Source organism: Aphelocoma coerulescens, chromosome 1A, assembly GCF_041296385.1.
Source record: "Aphelocoma coerulescens isolate FSJ_1873_10779 chromosome 1A, UR_Acoe_1.0, whole genome shotgun sequence".
NCBI lineage: Eukaryota > Metazoa > Chordata > Aves > Passeriformes > Corvidae > Aphelocoma > Aphelocoma coerulescens.
Window position 1 is genome coordinate 5395469 of NC_091014.1, and position 9267 is coordinate 5404735.

Genomic DNA, 9267 nt, shown 5'->3' on the forward strand with positions numbered 1-9267 from the left:
GCTCTCCTGACCTGTATGTTTGTTCTGTAGAATAAAAAGGTAGTGTCCATATATTTAATGTCTGCAAAGTTTCATGTTAGCAAAGCCACGCAAAAGTTGGATCTATGCAAGGGTGGAAAATCAAGCAAAAAATTAATTCCCATGTAAGGAATGCAACAATTCAAGCCTGTGTGTAATAAAGCAGCAACTTAGGAAAAGAGTGAATGAATGCATGTGTGACAAAAATGCCAATAACTGGTCACAGGAGTGTGAAACTGCCTTGGCTCTTGTTTCAAAGTTGGTGGTGACCTGTGGACTCCAGTGGGATTTTGCAGCAGGTCCTCAAAGACCCCTCAGAGTAATTCCACCCCTCTCTGCCCAAATTAATTGAATGGGCAGCATGGCTGTGGCTGATTTTCCTTTTAACAGATGACCACTGTCTGTGATATCCATGGGGCTGTGTCAATCACACCAGCTGCAGATCCATCTGGGTCCCAAATAGGAATTTCTGATTTGTTATGCTAGATGAGATAGGAAATAATAAGAATCTGTACTGGGATGCTCAGTCCTCATTCTTCATTTCTACTTCCTCAGAGTAGGAGAGAAGGAGAGCGCATTTGATGAGCAATCTTAATCACTCCACACAATCCCCCACTACGTGATGCTTAGATAGGTCAGTGGCACAGAAACATCATTACATCACAGCTGATTTAAATTTTGTGCAGCTCTAGAAGGAGGTGCTGAGCAGGGATTCCCTTGAGAAGGGCTTTGTGAAGGGCTGTGAATGGGCCCAGGTTTGAAAACTGAGGGCTACGTATATTCCACGTAAATTATTGGCTTTAAAGAGGAACTTTGGTTCATAAAATGGTTTCCAATATTTATTTTGATTTGATTTTCTTTTAGCTTTTCATGTTCTGAGAAGGGGGGATGGGACTCTTTGCTGGGGTCTTTTCTTATATATTTTCTACATTTCATGCCTGCAGTCTCAAAAGCTCTGAAAACAGATGCCTGATTTTCAAAGCAATTTTTACTTTCTTTGGCAATGCCAGCTATTTTACAGTAGAAAATATAAAACAAAACCAAAGCCAATGACTTTTGATATCTTCTGTTTCCTTATTACCCTTTGTTATGCTTGTTAATCAGGGTGACTGGGAGTATTTTAAGCACTTATAAGGTATACATTTCTTCCCCCGCCCCCAAACATATGTTTATTTTACAACAACATGAACCTTGGGGAAGAAAAACGTAGCTGCATTATATATTTTTTTCAAAGTGAAGAAGTAAACATGCAGCTTTCACATTTGGTACATCAAACGGATGCTATTTATTTAGTTGCTTGAGGCAGGAGGCCTGATCAGAAGAGAATTTCTTCTATGGTCTAAGGTGGTAAACTATTTTTAATAAGAACAGTGCTTAAGGAAAAAAATTCCTAAAAACCCTCTTCCATCAGTTGGAGAAGACAGAAGGGAAATCCCCTCTTGTGGAGAGGAAAGGTAAAGAGCTCCGTGACACATCCAGCTTGGGCTGCCTTAACCTTCCTGTGTTGGAGGAGGGAGATGTGTCATTAGGGATCCTCTCATCTGGAAGTAAATGTGAGAATACATCACAAACATCACACATCACATCAGAAACTTGCCAAAAAGTTCCTGTTTCTCCCTTGTGGACAAGCAGAGGTGAGGACAACCAGGTGAGTGCTCGATGCCTGTTCTGGGGACATCGCTCAGAAGGTGATGTCCAATCACTCATCCTTTTCCACCAATTTCTGCCTCTTTTGCATAACAGTATATGCCTGAACATCCAGATACTCCAGAGAAAATAAGAAATGCTGAAAATTATAAATGGGGAATAATTATCAAGTGAAATTTCCCAAAGTAGACGTAGTTGTCTGTGTGAAAATCATCAGCTCAAGCCTTGAACCCAAGCCTTACTCAGTTTATGAGTATAAACATAACCCAAAATATTCTGATATTAAACTACTTGCCAGCATCTTAGCTAGAAACTGGAATCAGCTAAATGAAAACTGAAGTAAAAAATTGCAAACCCCAAGACTATCGAACCCATTATCAAGAACCATAAGACTTACAATACAAAGAGGACATAAAGGTTTTATTTCTGTATTTTAAAGGTTAAGCCCTGAGACTATGGTACATTTGTCACTTGGTTTCTATCTTCAAAGTGAGTAATTAGTTATGAGTGCAAACCCAGGACAGACCGATTGTAAGCAGCCAAACTGAAATTTGTTTCACCATGCAAATAAGAATATGACAGAATAAGAAACCTAAAAATTTATTTTAGACTGTCAATATTATATTTGGATAATAGAAAACATTCTGAAAACCATAAGCTGAATTGTCAAATAATAAAAATGCTGGAGTTTTACTATTTAGGCCTAAGATTCCAGTGTATTTCAAGTGGTTTTTTAACCACAATGAAAACCTTGTCTTACAACCACATTTATCATAAAGTATTTTGGTTTTCATCTGCATACAGAACTCTCCAAAAAAACGGGTACAGTCTGCTCTGCAACACATCCCTTTGGTGAGAAAATGTACTCTTGTTGCCTTGACTAACAAATAATAACCAACATGTTAATGGGAAAAGATAAAACAAGGCTCTGAAATGCTCATTTGGGTCAAAATGAGTTTATTTCCCAGGGCATAGGGAATCCCAGCTGAATTGGTTGCTGCAGTGATATAAGAAACATGCAAACTGTACCCTTGATTAGAATCTGGAAGAGAGAGATAAAAGGTTTATCTGTGTGACAAGAGCTGTTTGATGAACTATTAGATGACACTTTTTTATGTTTGCTAAAATCCCACAGCTTTTGTTGCTGCTTTGTCACCAAAATCATCCCCAGCTCCAAATTGACAATCTTGCTTTCCAGAGGAAAGTAAGGCTTTCTGGCAAACAAAAGTGATGAGAGCAAATATGTAAATATCATTAATATTTTGCTTCTAAAATACATGTGGATGTGTCTGTGTGTGTAAATGTTTAGGCACCATCATGCACTGTAAGGTGTCCACCTGTCCACGTGGATTTGTTTGTGCGTGTCTGTGTTTCACTCACCCTTTAACAGATCAAGATTTTCAAGTGCTCCTGTGCTTGTGAGTTGGCCAATTGATTTCCTAATTAATATAAACAAACAATATTGTTTATATAATTATAAACAATATGTTATTACAACATACTATAATATATGTTATCAATATGTACAGTAGATAATAGGTAATATAAATACATTATTATAACACCTATCATTTTAAGATACCAAAATTTGTAATCTATATATAATATCATATATGATCATTCCAACCCCCTGCCATGGACAGGGACTCCTTCCACTAGACCAGGTTGCTCAAAGGCCCATCCAGCCTGGCTTTGAACAGTTCTAGGGACTGGGCATCCACAACTTCTCTGGGAAGAGATATGCAATATATAATAATAGTAATGCACATATTATACTATACACATTTATATCAGTACATGTATATTATGTGCACATGCAAAAAATAGATTAAAACCTAAGTTTAGGTAGAGTTTGACATATTTTAATTTCCATTTAATTTTTTGTCTTGGAAAAGAGGGTCCAGTGAGACCCTGATGGAATTCATCCATGGTCTTGGTATGAAATAAGGGTGGTTACAGTCACAGTAGCAGACTGAATGAATCAGGTAAATGGTTCTGAGAGACAACAGACAGAGGAGCAGACTTTGAGAAGTGTGATGAGGATAAGGAGTGCAGCAGTCCTTGATCAAATTTCCCAGATTACTGTGTCGTATTTACGGGTTTAGTGCAGCTAAAAGTTGCTGCCTCTTCTCTTGACACCTTTTAATCTACTTCCTACAGCACATGGCTATAACTCACTCCCACTCACTCCACAGTTAGATGTAGAAAGGCCTGCAGGGAAAGACCTTTTCTTCAGAGGGCTTCATAAATTCTGTAAAAAAAAAAAGAACCCTCCCCAAGACTAATTCATCCTTTGTTTTACATTAAAAACACAAAACCAGGGGAGTTTCCCACACAAAGAAATGCTGTCAGAGCTGAAGTTGTGCATGGCTGTACGCTGTGTACTGCACCCCTAAGTTCTTATCAAAGCAGAATGACCACTGCCAGCACCTCTGAGGCATGTGCCTTTTGCAAAATATCATAACCAATGTACCTACAGGTACAATTGCCCTCCACCCATTCTTCCCTGAGCTGCAGTTCACATCCTGCTTTTCCAGATCATGTGCAAGTACATGACCCAGAGCTGCACTCAGCACTTTTCATTGCTGATTTTCTTGAGCTTTAGTGGTTGCATCACACTGGGCCAAGAACATGACACCTGTTCAGAGAAGTGGTCCAAGATGATTTTCCACCTGTCTGATTCTTCAGCAGGCTGGGAATGATAGTGGCTTCCCAGCGTAGCTTGCGGCAACTCAAAAGCTTCTCTAGATCCCATCAAGAGCAATTTTACTTCCTAAATGGGGTTATGACTCACAGTCTTTTTGGATTTTGATAAGACTGATGACATTGCCTCTGTCATCGCTCTCTCTCCTCTGCCTCACCTGTCTGCCAGATGTTGTCTTTCACAGAGGCAACCAAGCTGCCTGTTTATTCTTCTCTTTAGCCTGAAGTCAGAGGGATTTGAATTCCCAGATAGGGCTACCAGGCACCCAAAGAGCTGATCCTCTCTTGCTCCTGTCTCAGAGAGCTAATCATCGACTGTGGAGCCTGGAGGACAATTAGGCATGGGGTGGCTTCAGCTGTGGTGGCTAAATGGGAAGCAGATGGGATTCTGAGATACTTACTGAGAACATATCTGTGTTCTCCATAGCCATCAGTAGCCATAATCTGTGTCTGAGCTACATTTCCTTTGTGACTGGTGGATGAAAAAAGCCACTTTTAGGACAAAGTTCACCTTATCATAAAATAAACATATACTAAAGACTGTATAAATCATATCTCTTGACTAGCAAGGGATCTTAGGAAGATTAGGTAGGATGTTGACACCTGAAAATAAGGAAAGTGAACTTACTCCCACAATAAGTTGGAATATTGGGGTGGTTTCTTGGTCACAGCAGTAGAGTTGATGACCAGACCATGATCATCAGCTGTGTTAATTTATATCATGTGTTTATTTACAATAATTCAGCTGGGTTAGACTGTAAATTTGTGTTCCAGGTGCTTTAACATTCTCCAAGTAACATTTTGCAGTTGGTTTCCAGGAACATCAAGGAAAAATATCCATAAAATGTGTGTGTATATGTATATTTATATATATACGTGTAGGTATGTGCATGTGTATATATGTACATGTGGAAGAGCCAAAAATGAGCTAAAATGAAAATATACCAGAAATGAACTAACAGAAGTTACTCTACATAGAACAAATCTGTTCTCCAGGTCTACCTTAATCCATACATTTCCGTTAAATCCCCTTCTCTGCACTTGAATCTATTCACTACATTAAAGCTATCCACTAAAAGTACTTATTTCACAGTAATACAGCTATTAATTGGCATTTTTCTTGTCTGTTCCCCCATCCCAGACCTCTTACTGTCTTCCTGGAATGATTTATCATGAATGGTGAGAATTCTCATGTGACCTTGTAGTGCAGAATAGCTGGAAGTGTGAATGGTGTTTGGAAGGACTCATTGTCTGAATTTTGTTATGCCAAAAATAAGCACTTCTACTCAGGCTCAGCCTAGTTAACAAATTTCATCAGCATGCAAAGCAGTCACTGCTGCCAAATTGTGCAGTAATGCAGACTCAGCAGAGCTAGGTCATCTTTAATTCATAATGTCACTGATTTTATTTTATTTTATTTTATTTTATTTTATTTTATTTTATTGTATTGTATTGTATTGTATTGTATTGTATTGTATTGTATTATTTTATTTTATATTTTATTATTTTATTTTATTATTTTATTTTATTTTATTCTTACTCTTGACTTTTATCTCAGGGTAAATGAGGTCATATGACCACCAGAAAGGTTGCTTTGGGTTTGTACTGCTGAGTGAGCATCAAGCTTCCTCTTCCAGGGAAAACCCACCTGAGCTATACTAGATCTTGAAATATACTGGATATTAAAATGACAAACATTGATTTCCTCTTTCCTTCAACTGGAACACAAGCAGATATAAAAGGGGGTTTAAAAATATTGATTTTAATGTTAAGAGGTGTTCTCATAGGAAGAAAACAACCACAATGATAAGAAAATGCATTATGGAGTCAACAATTAAAAATCAGCTGTGGCTTTCCAAAAGTATTTTGTAAGCCACCATATTAATATTATTACCAATATAATTTAAATATTTGCAGTATCATTGTTAAAAAGTAGAGATTACTCACTCACTGGAGATGTTTAGAGCATGTGAAAATTGCAGAGTGTGGAGTCACACGGCAAAGAAAATTGAAAGAACCTTGGAATAAGAGGTTGGAAAATTCGGGGATTGCCATGGGAGTGGAATCTGTGTAAGAGGATGAGAATGATTCTGTTTTGAATCTCCACATGGTTTCTACAGCTTCCACTGCAACTGCACTTGCAGAGGCCTTAAGTGGAAAGCTGGGATTAAAGCTGTCCTGTGCTTGCAGTTTCCACTCTCAGAGGAATTCCAGCATTCGAAAATTAGTCCTTGTTTTGAATCACAACAAAGCAGTTTTTCTCTCAGATTTTTCCAGGAACTGAAATGAAATAATGATAAAAGACTTGGATCAATCAAACAATTGAATTTCAGTTAAATATATATATATTTTTTCCTTGAAAACAATTATTGTGTCAAATGCATTTCAAAGTTATTTTGAAAACAATTGAAAATATTACAGTACTATACAACTGATTTTTTTTTTTTTCTGGTGGACATAGTTACAACTTCATATAATTGTATTCAAAGCTTCTATTTTGATTACAGCATTTTGTGATGGGGAAGAAGATGGCAGAGTGGAAGATTTTTAAGCTGACTCCAGCTTTGCCTGGGAAAAGCAGAGACTTGTGGGTCTCTGCAGGAGAGCAGTTCCTAAAACACATGTTTAATCTGGATTTATTCCCTATGAAACTTCATAAAAAGACCCTATGGCTTTACCTTTTTTTAAATACTCAGAAGAAATTACTGCTTTTGAGTAGTTGCTTCACTGCTTTTGTCAAGGATGTACTGTCTAACAATGTATTTCTCTCTTTATTTTGTGGCACTTTAATGGTTTTATAGCTTTTATTTATTGATTGGGAAAAGCAAGACTTGTTTGTACAGTTTCAGCTGTACAAGCCAAAGGACAGAGCCAATTCCTGCACAGAATTGTGCCACCAGCTCCAAAAAGGTAAATGCAGAGAAACTGTCCTATAAGAGTTGAGTCATCCTGGTGTAAAAGGAAAATCAACATCCTCTGAAGGGTAGTATTGCAACACTGGCATGAATCTGCCTGTCCTCATCATGTGGATAAACAGCAAAGCAACACCAAACAACCCAAATACCTCTCAGTAAGACACAAACACTGTTAAATATTAGTTGGATCTCTTGGTTTGTTTTGCTTTGAATAAATGAGGCATTTTTGGAAATTGTGTCCAGGATGTAGCTGGAGCAGAATGTTTATCCATCAATTGGGATTTTAAATAATACTTTTTGGGGCTGAATTTCACTGTAGTGAGGCCATAATATGTACTGCTGTTATGGAGGAAAATTTAAAAAAAAATTCACAATCAAAAGTTTTCAGGTCTGAGCTGGAAAGAGAAAGCATTCAGCTTTCAACGGGGCTGATTTTTTGAAAGTCAGATACTCTGAAGGAAATAAAAAATGTATGCTCCAACCCAAAATTTATTTTGAGTCATTCTTCCTAACCAATGGCATTGGTGGAAGAGTCAGGAGAAGGTCCTGCTTGTGGTAAGAGGCATTCAAGTCCAGCCGCTGGATTTTGATGATCCTGGTGGTTGCCTTCCAACTCTGGATATTCTATGATTCTAAGTGCCCAAGAAAGAATCACTCCAGTCCCTGAAGCTCTCACAAACTCAGCAGGTGGTTTGTAAAGGCAACATTGCTGCCTTCTGTTCACTGGAAGAAGATGAATTCACACAGAAAACCTGCTGAGGAGGCACAGGTGGAATTAAATCTTCTGAATGACCTCTCAGTACAGGCTCTTCACCTTCTGCTTAAGCTTAGCAGAAGTTTTGCTGAACTGGGATCCAGGACTCCTCATCCAGAAACACTGACTTGCCCTGTCCCTCAATTTCCCTATCTGCAGGATGAGTAATAATGCTTTTAACATCAGATTATTATTTACATCAAGTTAGTCATTAAATGCTGCAGAATTTTACAGCATTCATTAAAATGCTGTAAAAAACCAAGATTAATCAGCTATCCATTACTCATTGTGTAGAATTACTCACAGGGCAAGTTTCTTCCTGATCAGATGCCCACCACCCTTTTAACCAAAAGAATAATATGACTAACAGAAATCACTGCAATGTTCACAGTGAATGACAAATACTTTTATTCTGTGAATCCTTCTACATATGGTTAAAGACACAACCAGATGACAAACAGCCTTTCTGCAAATGCTCCTATGAACTGAAGCCACTCCTTGCAAACAGGCACGAGCAGCGAATTAAAAACACACACCAGATTCTGATCTCAGTTCAGCAAGTTTTGCTTGGGCACAAGTCCATTGGCTTCTTCACCCAACCAAGTGAGACACAAATCAGGATGACATATTCATGCATGTCAGATAAAAGTGTGCAGGGTTATGTCCATATTAGTCATGCGATAACAGGACAGATGCATGTTAGGGTGGAACAGTGTTAGCAAATTATCTCACAAAAGGCTATTTGTCTTCCCTGGGACGTGTGCCACCATTTCAACAAGTCTGAATAAATCTACATTCCTGACTTCCCATCATGGAGGCTTAATCCAGCTCAGTCAGCGAGAAGATGCAGGTTGCAATAAATTGGTTGAAGGAAAAGCTTTCAGAAGGTTTTGGATCTGCCCTTCTGTGTTGCCACATTTCTGCAAATGTGGCAATGTTTCTGCAAATGTGGCAACATTTACAAATTTCTCACACTCAGCAAACTACCCAGCAGCACACTGGGGAGAAAGTGAGAGAAGGGATCCATGGAGATGCTTGCAATCCAGCTAGGATGTGGCTGGCTGGATTGCCTTCATAATCACTGACCAGATGTTGAAACATGGGTGATGTGTTTTATCTTACACAGAAATAAAGGCCCTAAAGAGAGCAGCTATTCCAGAGTTCACTTGGAAAGCAACTGAGGGGGACCAGCTCGTGTAGAGTGTGCTGGTCTAATTGGATGCAGATAAA

The 9267-nt window shown here is 38.4% G+C and overlaps 1 long non-coding RNA gene across 1 annotated transcript; it reads right to left on the reverse strand.

Annotated features, from left to right (window-relative positions):
* Positions 1 to 1034: 1034 nt before the first annotated feature.
* On the reverse strand, positions 1035 to 4668 carry LOC138104528 (uncharacterized). The gene is made up of 3 exons (XR_011148099.1): positions 4527 to 4668; positions 3046 to 3104; positions 1035 to 1804 (listed from the first exon to the last, which is right to left on the reverse strand). It is a non-coding gene; the product is annotated as an uncharacterized lncRNA (long non-coding RNA).
* Between the last annotated feature and the right edge of the window lie 4599 nt (positions 4669 to 9267).